Here is a 15824-nt window from a genome sequence, read left to right as displayed (position 1 = left end):
TCCTGAAAGGCAGAGACGTGGTGCTGATCACATAATGTCTGGGAATAACTGGAGCACTGTGTCAGCCATGAGAGGAAATAAAACAAAGAGCTGCAATTGGATTATACATTCTTCTCATTACCCAGATTCAAATGCCTGATGAACACTGTGTGCAATGAAAGGAATGTCAATGTTGCATATAAAGTAGCAACTCAAAGTGTCTGCATTTCAGATAACGCTAGACTGCGCCTTTAGGCACAGCCCCAAGCAAAGGGTGCTCAGGAAGCTGCCCCATTCCTCAAGAAGCCTAGGGAGACATTTCATCTCCAAGCCACACTCCTCCCAGGCCTGCACTGCTCCTCTCCTGCTCCAGGGAAGGAAATAAATGATTGCAGCTGACATTCCTCTTCATGCCTGGCCAGCTATTCTGATCATTAGTAAGCAGTGGTGTGGAGCCAATTCTATGCCCATTCTCTGCCAATTCCTTCACAGGGGGAAGTATCTGGAAAGCAAAGTATGAATGTTACACTACTGCTGAATCCAAGATTGGGCAGGCATTAACCAGTGGAGGAGAAACTCTGCTTCACTGAATAATGGAATCATTTCTGGTAGAGGGCATGTCATTGCCATCTGAATTGTCATTTCTGTCCCGACAGTTACATATCTCGGTGAGGTGACAACAGCAATAGCACTGTTGCCTAGGATGACTAGGAGAGTATCTTCTACCAAGATGATCATCACTGTATCAATGTGGGTAGGGTAACCCAGACACCTGAGGAGGATTTTATTCAATCTGCCTTCCCTGGGAGCAGAATCTGGTTGTACTTGACAGAGAGATACCATTATGTCATCAAGAGGATTCTTGATGAGTATTTACTAGAACTGAAAAGCACTCTTGAGAAAAGAACAAATTCTGTTTGTACCTTAGGAGTCCTTTATATGGAAAGGCAGCCAGCCATCATTGCAAAACTCAACTTCTTTTTAAACGAAACAAAGAACCTCAGCAACAAAAAGTGCATAAAGAATAAAACCTCTTTGGTCTACTCCTTAAGTTCAATGAGGAAATAGCGTTAAAAGTTACAGGCTGCTGTAGCAAAAGCTTATTTTATAGTGTGTGTAATCTTTGCCTAACTGACACACACACACACTAACTGGTTTCTCCCTTTTGTTCTGCAGGTAAATGTTGAAGCTTCAGGAATGTTTTGTCCTAGCACTACAAATGGTGCACAGAAACTTTCAGCTTTGGTATCTCACGAGTCGTGGCAAAGGTCAAATTCTGTATGCAAAAGCTTCTCTCTCAATACATTTTAAAACTCGAAGCAGCTAACAGAAATCTTTTCTTTTACATTAGAAGACACAAGGTGAGTGAGTGTGGAGAAAAACAAATGCCCTAAACATTAGGACATAAACATTGAATAAAATTAACCAGCCATACTTAACAGCCTCTGAGCCTCTTGCACATGAAGGTGCACAAGTGCACTAGGTCACATGGAAAAAATTGACTTCACTTCAGGATAGCCAGGAAGGTGACCTCACATTATAAACAATAAATAAAGCAGAAATTTCTTAATAGAAGCAGTTCTCTGTTATTAGATGTGTGAAAATAGTCATTCTTAGCTCTGCTGGCACATATTTATAACATTAAAGGCTACCTGCCCTGTCAGTTTACTTGTTGCTAATTGCTGTTTGTTGTCCTCTCAAGAAATAGTAAACGTGTGTGTTCTCTAACATGCTGTCTCTAATCCTTGCAGTGGAGGAACTGCTTAGCTTCTCTGTATTCTTGAGCTACCACCTAACAGGGAAGATAGCTGAAATGGAATTCCTTTCAGAAAACATTGTCATTCAGTTCAACCTTGTTTACTATTTCCTGGTATTCAGTCACAAAAGGCAGCCAGCCTAAAAATACTTATTTGTTCTTTGTAAAACAGTGCCATCAGATCTCCTGTATTCTTCTCAATATGTAGATCAGTACACAGCTAATGCTGACTTATCTGGTTTAGGCTGCTTTTTCAAAGCCAGGATCAACAGCTTAATTTTTTCTTGCCAAGTGACCACAATCCTGTACAGAAAAACAAAAGCAAAAAGACATATTGAGAATTATGCAGTTTGACTAATAACTGAACTAATTTCATAAGAATATATCCCTTACAGCCTTCACTTCTTGCTAGGATGTGCAATATTCATAGAATCATAGAATCAGCCAGGTTGGAAGATTCCTCCAACATTAGCCAGTCTAACCTTTCCCCCAGCCCTAGCCAGTCAACTAGACCATGGCACTAAGTGCCTCAGCCAGGCTTTTCTTGAACACCTCCAGGGATGGTGACTCCACCACCTCCCTGGGCAGCCCATTCCAATGCCAATCACTCTCTCTGGGAAGAACTTCCTCCTAACATCCAGCGTATACTTCCCCTGGCACAGCTTGAGACTGTGTCCCCTTGTTCTGTTGCTGGTTGCCTGGGAGAAGAGACCAACCCCCACTTGCCTACAGCCACCCTTCTGGTAGTTGCAGACAGCAGTGAGGTCCCCCCTGAGCCTCCCCTTCTCCAGGCTCCCTCAGCCTCTCCTCATAGGATTTGTGTTCCAGGCCAGCTCACTAAATAAGGTCTCGGGCACATATCTTATATATATACATATAAATATGTGTAATATAATATTTATATAATATTTATATATAAGATATATTAATGTACTGTATATCATGTAAAATCTACATTTATTTACCAAACATATCTAAGGAAGATATACATACACAGACACACACATACACATTACTGCAGTTAGTAGTCTTGAGCCTGTCTTGAAGATTTGGACCAGTTCAATATTTGGTGACTTAACAATCAAAAAGCTGTTCTGGGTATCTCAATATCAAATGTGGACATCTTCAGGGAGAAGGTTCTCCAGAGGACACAAGGAGAAGAAACACTTCTGTACAGGTTCCAGTTAATCTCAGTATGCTTAGAAAGTGACATAAGTGAATATCCTTTCAATATTAGCAGAGATTTACACACAAAAAAGTATACATGTGTATATATGTGCAGGAAGTATTAACTTTATGAGGCCCAAGAGACTTAGTGGTATAGGTAAGCATTCCCTGAGCAAGCTGCCAACTACTTTATACAGCTGCACAGAGCAGTCATGTAAAAGAAAAAGAAAAGGAAAAGGAAAAAAAAGACCTGTTTTATGGAACCAACCAGAGATGTTGAAATCATGCCAAACAAGGCAGGGGCAGCCCTATCCAGCAGATTAAGCAAGTGATGCTATAGATTCATAAGCAAGTAACTAAACCACCCACACTGCCTGCGTAGTCTGCCAAGAAGACAGATGGTGCTACTTGTGAAATATCTTCAGATGTTCCTCATAGTTTACAGCATACATTTTATGGTGGAAATAAATGGAGAAAAGAAAAAAAAAGTAGTCTTTTATTCCTTCCATTTTATTGGCTACAAATGTTATGTTATGTCCTTTTAAATCAGCCTACAGAAAGATCTGCACTTAATTAAACCGTTTAAATAATTGCTAGATTTTAACTTGCCTGTGGAGATTTGATCTCCATACTTGCAATTTAATCTCAAAGGCTCAATCCACATTTAGTTTAGTTAATTGTTTTTTCAGGCAAATGCCCAATTAGGACCTCTCCATACCTTTTGGGCCTTCTCTGACTCAAAATACCTGTGCTAAATAAGCATACTTTAGATAAAAAACATGAAGTGGGACTGGCCTGCATTAATAGTGTTTGACATAATGCCTCTAAAAGGTGATATTCTGGCATTTCTATTATTAATTTCAATGAAACAACTACCTGTACTTACATCCCAAGTTTTGGGATGAGAGAAAATAGTGCAGTGAGGTCTGTGGATTACATTGAACTTAGAAGACTTAGAATATCTCCTTAACTATAATGAACTGAAGTTTTTCTACTTCCAGTTGCTTATGCTGCACACTTTAAAATAAATTAGTTTAAATATCAGGTCAGTGGCATTTGTATGATTAAGTTCTATAAGCACATGAGAAAATAAGTGGCTTTTTGTATCTTCTCTTTGTTTGTGCTTTTTTCCCCAGGAAAATGCACTGCTTTTAGAAGTATACAATACAAAAGAGGATTTTGCACCAACAGGCTTTAAGCTTCAACAGAAGTGCTTGCTTTTCATGGAAGACAATCAGTGAAAGCTTAATGGAACCCCACAACACAACAAGTACCAGAAGAAAGGTAAAACAATGCTTACATCCTGCCTTACAGCCTTCATGCAAGTACTCTTCACAATTTCTCTCCATAGAGAGGTGGCCTTTGAAGTAGGATTCAGGATGTGTCTGCTGCCAGTAACTGCAGGTCAGAAGCAGGTGTTTCAATCCGATGAGAAATGTAGTGAGACCCATAGCTCAATTACAGAGTTGCTGAGTCCACTAGCCAAGTCCTTAGGACTCCATTACCAGAACACACAAAGGGCTGTGCTGCAGCTCCCACAGTGTATACTGGCTTTTGTAGGTGATGTGAAGGACTGGTCAGATCTGACAATAAACCAATATGGACCCCGAATGTTTCTTAAATTGTTTTCCCTGTTTTCATTCACATTTTTTCACATTCTAGTATGTTCCCATTCCTGGTTTTGTCAGCAATGACTGCAAGTTATTAGCAGCATTCAGTAGAGGAAAAGAAGGGCTTTATGGCTCATCACTTCATCCTAACGGTATTATATACAGGTTATTTTGATTTAGAAGCCCATATATGCTCATCACAATCACACTCATTTTTCCACCAAAGGTGAGGTATATAGGTAGCTACTCTTTCTCAGCCTGTGTTTAGGAATGTTTTCTGATAGTCACTGATGAATGGTTTGCAAGCTTTATGCCAACAGACTTGGGTAGTATCTCCCTATAGAGAATGATCCTGTTCTTTTACTCGAGGGCTTCAGCCCACCAGAACCCACTGAAGTCCCTTCCCTCAAGAGTTTTCAGGTACCAGCTACCAGAGATCTCACGATCCAGCACAAAGGTATCCTAGGCTCTTTAGTGCCACTTCTGAGAAATCAGAGTTCAAAAATTAGTATAAGACAAATGAACAAAAGAATTGAAAATACAGTCATTTAGCAAATATTTTGGAAGGACCAGTCCCAAGGCCTGGTTTCTCTTAGTGATCACACAGACTGTCTCCCCAGAGCTCAGCCATCTGGCAAGAGGCTCACTTAGCCATCCAGGTGTTTCCAGTCCCCAGCTACCAGGCAGATTCTTTTCTTTGTCCTTCTCAGCTCACAGCTGAGCTAAACTCTCACTAGAGTTGATGCCTGTAGCACGACAGGGTTAATTGGCCCTTGTTAACCTGCTCTGAGCCAATATGGCATTTGCAGGACTCCATCTCCATATGCATTAATCTGCCTCATCATCAAAAAGTCTGTGCAAGTTTCACTTCCTTAATGAAAACCTTTATACAAATCTCTTCACCTACCCTGTCACAATCAGCCAGCCATAAAAGTGCTAATCAGATGTTACAAATAAGACTCATTAGAATATTGGTTGCTGGTTATGCCTACTGTGGAGGGGGGGAAATTGCTGGAGAAGCAGGATTCATACTGAGTCCCTGCTTAATAATTTATCTTCATGAAAGACAGGTATTGGGAAGCACTCTGCTAGGATATAAATCTACTGCCCAGACCACTTGTGAGCATCCATTACACTATTTCACTTTTCATAAGAGCAAGTATTGAAACACTCTCCTCCCACTTTAATTCAGGTAACTATATCTTATGTATCTTTGTATATCTTCTCTTCCAAATAGCATTTGGAACCATATCCACCAGCCTGTGTATGATCCCTACTTTGTTTGCTGTGTTCTTCATTTTAAACTATCCTTGAATAATCCTTTGCTCTCTAGGTACAGTGATTAGGACTGTGTATAAGTCCTGCCAAACAGTGTAGTACAAAGGCAGAGTCCCTCTCTCCCTATGCAAGGTCACATATGTACATGAAGGGACTGGCACAATTTGCCTCTGTGAATTCTTCAATATGTTAACTGCTAAAACATTTAAGCTAATTAATTCAGACATAATAGCTTGGAAAAAAATCAAACATTCCTTATTGCAGAAGAGTGGCTTTCTGGAGCTATAGATGCTGGTAAATCAAAATGATGCTAGATCTTCAAATGCTACTGGAAAGTGCAGATTTACAGCCCAGAGATGTTACTTCATGTACAGAAAGAGACACAATAGATTCCCTATTACGTGACTTAGAGCAGAGTAAATGTAAAAGGACACATAACCATTTTTCAAGGTAGGAATGAATCAGCTGCATTCTTCTTACATTTATTTTCTGTCTGAGCATTTTCAAGCCTCAGAACTAAGCCTTTTTTTAATCTCTATTAACGTGGCCTTTCATTCATTTGCTCAGTTATGTTCCCCCTCCCATTTGAGGTCCTTCCTTCTACTTCCTTAGAAGAAGTATTGGCTAATTACTGGCTAAATGGTTGTATTGATTTTAGGAGCTGCCTGAGTGAAAACCAAACAAACAGCCTCAGGAGCATGGACTTTCCTCGATGCTCTGATTCTCCAGACAGTATTTCCTCTGCCTTTTTCTCCTGACAAGTCTTGATGAGACCTAGCTGCTACCTCTGATTTATTTGGTGGTATTGAGTAATATCACTTGCTTTCAATACAGCTCCTACAATGCAAGACGCAGGAAGCTACTTTCAGTAGTAATCACTCTGATGTCACATCAGTTTAGCTGAAATCAAAACAATAAATTCAGAAAAAGGAAACTGGCTATTAAATGTAAATTGTAGCAAGGACTCTGTTCTTGAGTCTGCTGTGCCTTCATTAGACCATTGAAATCAGAGTCACGCAGAATGAGAACTGAGCCTTCTCCTCCAGCAGCAAAAAGCACTCAAAAACCTGAAAAAGAAACAAGGGTTTTAAGAAGTAAAAATAGACATTAAAAGACCAGATGCTCTTTCAATGAAGGATCTTAGTTAATTTTCACATAGAACAGCTCCAAATGTTTAAAAGGAGGGAAAGAATATCTGTTTCAGCAGATACATACTGTTAGTATTCTGTTTGTCTCAGAGATAGAACTTCTATTTCACCAAAGCCTTGTGGTGCATGGTGATGAAAAATAATTTTACCTTTCAATTTTAGTCACAGAAAATTATAACTGTGTCTTGTGATAATTTTAAAACATAATGTCTTTTTTTTTTTTCTCCCCCCCCAGGCCTTTGGTAACATAAGTAACAAAGATTTATATTTGGAATTTATTATATTTCATAATTAAGTAGATGAGGTTGTACATCAGCATTAATCATACTAAATGAAGCTATCTGTTTCAGTTTGAAATACTGAATAATTATTCATTAACAGTGACTGGCAAAGAAGCTTAAATCAAATAAACTTGCACTTTAGAGAAGCAGCTTGCAAAAAAAAATGGTGTTGGGGAGGCTTGATTTTATTTTTTTTTTTTTGCAGAAGTCTGTAGGCACAAATATTTAAGACTTGATATTATTTGTGCTGGAGTCATGTCTTTTGAATGCATTCCTATTTGTAAATTCAGGATCTGGAGTTGTGAAAACGAAGCTAAATTGTAAGTATAATTTATTAGCTGTATCTTTTCAAAAGAAGCTGAATTGACATCTGTATCCTTTCCCAGTAAATAAGCTATCTCTAATTAATTCATCTGTGAAGGAAATGTCTAAACAAGCATTCTGAGAAGCAGCCGTGTTACAAAACGAGCCTGCTTCTTGCCACTGGAGCTGTGAGCGTTCAGCAGGCTCAGAGCCCCGCTCTCGCAGAGCGCGGCTCATCAGGTCACTCTGATCTGAGGCACTAGCTGTGCACGCTTTGGTTTGTGTGGCTTTCTCAAAATGAACTCTGGCGCTCAGTTCAAATGCTTCAGCAGCAAATTGATCTCTCCAAGTTCATACAAACCCAAACTCCTAGAAGAATTTCATCCTTTCCTTAGACCCTGTGCCTTCTTCATTAACTTTGATATAGGCTCCCTGCCTCACTTCTGCTGTTTCTTGCGCTTATCCTTTTACAGGGTAGTCGGCAGCTTCACCCTTTCAGCAAGCTTATCCAAGCTTACACTGTAAAAGCTGTTCTCATCCCCAGCTAGGAAGAATCGCTCTGTATCAAAGGTGAGGCATGATGCAGTCAGCTTCCACTGGCAACTAGTGCTGTTCACGGTGATGTGGACTTTGGGCTGGAAAGAATTAGTCTCTGCGAGTCTCTTCCAGTCAACACGTGTTTCGGAGGTTTCTTTGGCAATAAGGCTTCTAAATGTTATCTTGTTCCCTGGACAAAGTAAGCTGCATTATCAGTGGGATGAAAATTCTTTGTACTTTAGAGTTCTTTTGCACGAGGGAGGAATTCCTGATTTTGCTAGGTCATGTTAGTCATTTTGGCTAAAAGCTGCAGGTCTAACAGAAGGATTCTTTTGTAGGTAGCAACAAAAGAGAGACACCCTCCAAAATCTCATTCGAACACAGATGCCCAACTTTGAGGTGAGTGAATTCCTCTCTGGAATGCCATATGACTTGCCCAGACTAAAGGGCACAGAAGTCTAACTTTGGTTAGCTGGGTAAAGTCAGCTCAGACAATTTGTACCCAATTATTTTGCCAGTATTGTGAGAGGCCTAACACAGCCATGCTCAGACACTTCTGAGTGTGCCATCCTCTCTGAATAAACTTCAGGTAGGCTGCTTCACATGCCTCTCAGCATGGTGGCCAGAGAGCTCAAATGTGAGCCATGTTTAGATTTAAGATCAAAAGCACTCTCTGTGATTTAAGGTAGCTTCTTTGACTCTACACTGAATCGGAGCAGAGGAGATAGGCTTAAACTGCTATGAATAGGAAAGCTGCAAGCAGCAGAACAGTCTTTGTGCTGCATGCAGGAGCCAACTGCTCTCTGGGATGTTGTTCCACTATCATTTTCCAGTCTCAGTTAGGGCAGCTGGAATAAACCTTCAAATCCCATTATTTCATACCTGCAACACAAACTGCGGGTCAGGCCACAAATCTCCTCCATGCTATGCAGACACTCAGCAAAGAGTATTACTAAACAGACTGAACCTTGATGAGCCTGTGCATCCCACAAAGCAAGGGGAATGTCACTGTGGCTGAAAAACCCGAGATAGACAAAAACTGGAGACAAAAGGAAGCAACAGGGATGAGAAATGATCAGAATCCTAGGTAACAAACATCCTGTGAACTCTGTTTCTGTTCTAATCATCTGGCCTGTGGCTGTCTCAAGGGTGTTTTTTAACTCTTCTAACTGCCACATTAACCTTTTCTCGTGGACAAGGGTTGTGCCTTTTTTTTTCTTTATTATTGTGGTTTGAAACAGAGCTTTCTGTTTGTAGACTGGGAACTCTACACTATTTATCTATGTTAAATGATTCAGGGCATTACAGGATCCAACTCTGGTTATTTGGCTTCTATTTTAATACTATAAATAAATGTTATTAAATAATACATTTGATTGTCTACTTAGAAGTGTTTGTCTCCTCAAGTCTAATGTTTATTTCTTGCTTTCTTGAATCTTTCTTGCTAATAATATGCCTTGTGTCATGGGAAATTGCTCACTCTACCAGAAACAGATTTAATAAAAACTTTGCCACGCACTCAGAGACAACTACTGCAAAGCTATGCAAGCAAAAATTAAGAGCTATCACTCAGGCATGTGCCTGAATACTTAAGGGACTTTTCATAAGACAGTTTTTTTTGATTTGACAGATGCATAGAACATATCTCTCTGTCTAACAGAATATAGTTCTCTGGTTTGCTGCCTGAGTTTCAGAAGTAGAATTGCAACACAGCTAAGTTAGTGCAAAGATTACAAAAACATTTTCATTGTTAAGACAAGGGGCTTACTTCTGTTATTTTGTGAGGCAAAAAATGAGATCAATAAAACCCTTTATAATGCATTACTGTGAGGAAAGAGTAATTTGTGTGGAAGTTACTGTGAGCTTTAGACTAATGGTCATAACTGTAAATGATATTGAAACCCAGATAAAATTAAATAAAGACTTGCAAAGTATAAATTTGCTGCTGGCAATCTAAAAAGGATTTTCTTGTTACTCACCCATGGGATTTGGGGTTCTATCAAGGAAGCTTTCCTACTTGTCATACATCATTTCAAAGAGACATATATAGCCTGGAAACTGCTTTAAGGCAGCTGCAAGCAAGTGTCACTTTGAGTTAAATGCATTATTAAACTGTTGGGAAATTTCACATCATGGGTCATTTATCTATGCTAAATGGGTCAAAAGCCTCTACACATGCCTGGATAAATGAGAGAGAAGAGCAAAATTCTCCCTTGGGAAGCAATACGTTGACAACCTCTTAGAGTTCATGTTGTTACTTTTAGTAATATGAGAAAAAATGACTTGCTAAGTATACTAATTCATAAAACTAGGTGCCAAATACCTACCAGAAAATATTGCCCACTGTCCCCATGTTTTGACACTGCTTCATGCAAGGTGTCAGCAAAATGAAGTATTAATGTCCCTTGCTTCTCTATCTGTAATGGCTGGTTACGTGCTCCTCAAAGATGCATGTTGAATAAGGTGTGTCTTATGGCTAAGTTGCTTTGGGAAGAAAGGCAACAGAGCAGAGCAAAGTTTCAAAAACTTTGAGGTGTACTTGATATGTGGTTTAATTTAGTCACTGCAAAGTCTTTGGTTTAGTAAACCCTCTTGTGCCTCTGGCATGTTGCTGGGCGTTCCCAGATCCTGTGACATGCATCATCAAACAAATGAGAAACTAACCTGGTAGCCAATTTTAGGGAATTAGCAGCAACGTGAATCCACATGAGAGGAGAAGTGAGCTAGAAACAGCTCTTCACAGTGCATTGGTATTCTTTCATGTTGAAAGATTACGTTTTCCATCTCCTTGCACATCTGCCCGTCAGGCAGACCAGTCAGAGAAACAATTGAGCAAACAATTGCAGAGGGAGGGTCGTCCTTTTGATTAGAAGCAATTTTACTTTCTTGGGAGCTGATAGAGGGGAAAAATATTTTGTATTGGTATCAGTTCATAGCTCTGAACCAACTGAGTTTACATGACACTCAGCTTGTGTTTCAGACTGAGAGGCATTGAGAGCACAAACCCCCCTTCCACCAGTCTAGCTCTGCACATAGATGGTGTCACATAAGGTCAGATAATTCTTTTCTCAGCCAGAAGATTATGGGATATTTTATTAAATACATCCTGGAAGGATAAAGTACATTGGGGAAGGATTCTTGACTTTAACACAAGAAGCAGATATACACAATTGCTGGTGTTAATGACTAGATCTGTGTAAACAGTACAAAGCTACTTTGTTTGCTCCCACCTGTGGCAGTGATGTTTCTATCAGTACCTCACACCTCAGTGTAGTTAATCCTGAGCTCCCGGCATCTGATTCATCTAAAATCTTCTATTTGTCACTGTTACTGCTAAATTTGAGAAACCTGACAACATTGGCAATCCAAGCTCAGGGGTGAGATCCCTGCCTGAGAGCGGCATGATGATCAAGAAGTCATCAGATTTACTTATGGATTAGGAGAAATTACTGTATGGCAGGGGGAATAATGGAAGTTTTGAATGTATTGGTGGCCCTAAAAATATGAACACTTTCTTCCTGGTAGAGAACAACAAAGTCCATGGTGTAAAAATTACCTTCTAAGACTTCATCATCAGAAAGATTTCTGTTTGACTGAGACACCTAAAATGTTTTTATTTTTCATAGGCCAGTACAAAGACAAAATGCAGAATGAGCTGATCCAAGCACTGAATCTAGTTGTATTCTAAGTCTTTAGGACATAATCTCTGCCATAAAATCCTTGAGGAAGAACATCAAAATTTTGAGAGAAAATCTCATGTCAAATATGTTTCCATAGATCTCACTGCATTTCAGTCTGAGCGAGCCCATAAAACACATTTCCAGATAGAACTATGATACTTTGGCAGAATATATTTCCATATCTCATTCTGATAAAGACTGAGTACAATGTTCTTTGTCTGTGTCTTGTTATGGGGTTGTCACAAGCATTCATAAAAGGCTGACCTGGATTCCAACTGATTGCAGTGGCCTTTTTATCACATCTAACATATCTAATAGTTGTAATAGCAAGGCAATAAGAAAACAATTCCAAATTAAAGAAAAGCCTCAAACATAACAACAACCAAAAAATGTTTACTAGAAGGACTATGGCATTATTAAAATATGTTTTACATACTTTGTATTAATATATGGCTTATCTCATTATGAGCTTTGCTTGAAAGCTCCAAAGATAAAGTGGATGTCCTTAAGACCTGCTAAAATCCATCTGACTTCATTTCAGCAGGAATATGTCTGCTTTCATATGATTTTTTTTGCCATCAAGCACAATTATTTTAACTGCAAAGTGTAATACCAGTCATTTTGTTAACTTTCATAAATCATGGCTCGTGATGAGATCATCACTAAAGTTCTATAGAGCTCAGAGTTTTAATCACACTTGACTAATTTAGTACCCATCAAAGCAAATTAAGATAGTCAAGATATATATATGTCCACACAAAGTCCAAATCTTGCATATGTGATTATCTAGTTACCATTAGTGCCTTCATTTTATATATAGTTCTTAGTGTCTGCTTAAAATACTGAATATTTCCCATCCTGTGACTTACTAAACTCAATTCTCTAACTAGCTGGGTCAGAAATTCCTCAGTGGATACCTTGAACCTCTTCCTGAAGTTTCAATATCCTTACATTTCTCTAAACCATTTCTTTTCTCTGAACCATTTATTTTTTCTCAATTCAAGAGAGATGTTGAGGTGCTGAAAGGTGTCCAGAGAAGGGCAACAAAGCTGGTGAGGGGCCTGGAACACAAACCCTATGAGGAGAGGCTGAGAGAGCTGGGGTTGTTTAGCCTGGAGAAGAGGAGGCTCAGGGGTGACCTCATTGCTGTCTACAACTACCTGAAGGGAGGTTGTAGCCAGGTGAGGGTTGGTCTCTTCTCCCAGACAACCAGCAACAGAACAAGGGGACACAGTCTCAAGTTGTGCCAGGGGAAGTCTAGGCTGGATGTTGTTAGGAAGTTGTTGGCAGAGAGAGTGATTGGCATTGGAATGGGCTGCCCAGGGAGGAGGTGGAGTCACTGTCCCTGGAGGTGTTCAAGAAAAGACTGGCTGAGGCACTTAGTGCCATGGTCTAGTTGACTGGCTAGGGCTGGGTGCTAGGTTGGACTGGCTGAGCTTGGAGGTCTCTTCCAACCTGGTTGATCTATGATTCTATGATTTTAAATTGCGTTTTTACTTTTTGCTGCAGAATGTTTTCCTGTTTGGAAGTTTAGTTGATCATGGTTAAAAAACTTGGAAAAAATTAAAATGTTGAGAACTATAAAAGATCAGTAGAGAATCGAAACCACTACTTGTTTTAATTGATGCAACATGTGAAAAAGCACTGAGAATGTCACATTTTACTACTGAGCTTGATGCAGGCCAAAATGGAACTATTTTATTGCATTGCTCACCTAGAAAACTTTCAGTCTTTTTAGTTTATCATAACTGTAAAGTCAAATGCAATTTGAAGTTAGGTCAATGTAAGTCTCCTCTTTACATTTTTCATATGTATTATTTTGCAAATGACTTTCATGCAGGAAATTATTAGAACTTTAGCATGCTAAAAAGCTGATGAACCACAGAAAGCAAAATGTAGCATGGTGTTTGGCTGGCCAACCAAGCAAAACAAAGCAAAGCAAAGCTGATCTGCTTAAGCCAGCTGACACTGCTGGCATTAGACCAAAATGTACAAACATCTAACCTGACCTATTAGTGCATTTTATTAAGATGTCACTGAGAACAAAATTAAAACATCTCATTAAAATTTTTCACAGACACAAAATTAATGTATATATCAAAGCCATGACACAGGTTTTCAATTTATTAATTAACCTATTTTCAAGTACAAAATCTCTGTGCTCAGGTGTTGAAAGTTTCTGACAAGGTCCCCAGCTATTCTGATAGTCTTTTAAGCTAAATTGTCTTAATAATGTAAGAATAACTTAGATCACCATTCATTTCTTATTTTAGCCCTCTATGTGAATCTACCAGGAAGATATGAGAAGCAGATATTATAATACAGCTTCATAGAGGAGAAAATGCTCTCCGTGGTGTTTGATGTGCAATGTGAGTAAGATTTCTTTCCACAGACGATTTTAATGTACTAATCTTTTCACCTACAGCTATGTTTTTGTTTGTGTGCAACACTCCTTGCCATAACCTACATCAGGCCATTTACAGTATCAACAATGGCTCTAAATTAAATAAGATAGATTTACTTAATTTGCTCAGTAATAACAATATTACATTATTTTAGCCAAACGCTGGTGTCAAACTGAACAGAAATAAGAGGAAAGCAGTAATTAGTCTAGGTTAAAATATATCCTCAAAGGATATTAAATATGCAAGAGCTCATCCATGAAAATTAGACTGCAAGAGGTTATACCATGTATTGGCTTATTTTGTTACATATCAAATTATCTCTCATGAATAAATATATCTAATAATGTTTAACTCCATAATTTAATAGTGCCCTATTAAAAATACTTTCTGAATCAACCAAGCTGTGTATTTGATTTTCTATGATTATCAGATTTTAAGTACACAATAATTAAATGTGCAATTTGTACTGACTTCTGCAAGCACAATTAAAAAGACATCCACACAGGGTGGAAAAGCAGACTGAGGTGAGAACAGAATGTGAAATACACACAGCAAACATGTCCCCTGTGTAAAGACTGGAGTTTTGCATTTTGATCTGTGCTGTGTCCTAGTTTTTGTTTCATGAGAGTCAAATGATAAGTCTTCAGATTGAAGTGTCTCAAGAAAGACAAAGGAGAAGAAAGGCTAGGCTGTCACAGCTTGCTTCAGGAAAAGAGTGAATTCAGTTTCATCCTTCAGCTAAGGGGACCCAAATACCCATGACAATCTGTGAGAAGAATACTTCAGGCGCCAGGGCTTACAGCATTAGAACAGAAGCTTCAGTCCATCATGAGGAGACATTCCGTTGTGAGTGTTTCTATTTGAATTAACATTGCAAATGTGGTCTGCTTTAGGTGCTCTCCTGGGCTGTTGCTGCAGTGAACATGTGCCATCAAGGTTGACCTCTGTTAAGGAAGAGTTTGAAAGCCTGCTTCCAGCCACTGTAAGTTTTAAGTCTGCTGTGGTTTTTGGGGATACTTGTCCTCTTGGTTACCACTGCCACAAAAGACAGCATTGAGCTGCCCCTCTGTGGGTCTGATTTCTCCTAGAGCTGTGCCGAAGTATATAGCAGGGGAAGAACAGCTTTCCCAGACACTGTCACAGCCTCATTTTTAGCAGTGCTAACAGAGTAGGGGAAGAGGTTTGCAGTGAACACTAATTGTGCTAAATGTTTTCCTCAAACACACTTCTGGGATCTCTGCACAAATATCTTGATGAAAGATATCCCTTGAATGAGGAAGGAAATTAATCCAGGACTCCTATATTCATTCTTAAGTGTCCTTTCAAAAGAACCAAAACTATGTAAACCCCTCCAAATTCTATTAAGAGGAGAGCTGACTGAAAAGGTGTTTTGGTGTGTTTATTAAATGAAAACAGAAAGAAACAACTTGAATGTCACAAGCAGACATATGTTGCTGTCTTTTCGTCTTTGATTAGATGATTCCCTAAATCTGTGTTACTGACTTAAAAACAGTGGAGAGTCTTGTACACCTTCATGTTGGCTGTCCTCTGTCATCTGAATACTTGGAACAAAAACCAGAGGGATAAAATGGCAGCAGAGACAAATTTGTTGAGATATCTAGCTGTCAGTGCATACAGCATCCTTCTCCACATCCCTTGGAAGCTGCTCAGTTTCAGCTT

The 15824-nt window shown here is 39.2% G+C and overlaps 1 long non-coding RNA gene across 1 annotated transcript; it reads left to right on the top strand.

The window, feature by feature from the left end:
* Positions 1 to 1164: 1164 nt before the first annotated feature.
* LOC135184189 (uncharacterized) lies at positions 1165 to 15112 on the top strand. The gene is made up of 6 exons (XR_010305890.1): positions 1165 to 1340; positions 4039 to 4186; positions 7425 to 7539; positions 8398 to 8458; positions 14013 to 14108; positions 15038 to 15112. It is a non-coding gene; the product is annotated as an uncharacterized LOC135184189 (long non-coding RNA).
* Positions 15113 to 15824: the final 712 nt, after the last annotated feature.

Source organism: Pogoniulus pusillus, chromosome 20 (assembly GCF_015220805.1).
Source record: "Pogoniulus pusillus isolate bPogPus1 chromosome 20, bPogPus1.pri, whole genome shotgun sequence".
NCBI classification, from domain to species: Eukaryota; Metazoa; Chordata; class Aves; order Piciformes; family Lybiidae; genus Pogoniulus; species Pogoniulus pusillus.
The sequence above is the reverse complement of the archived record's forward strand: the minus strand, read 5'-3'. Positions and strand labels throughout refer to the sequence as shown.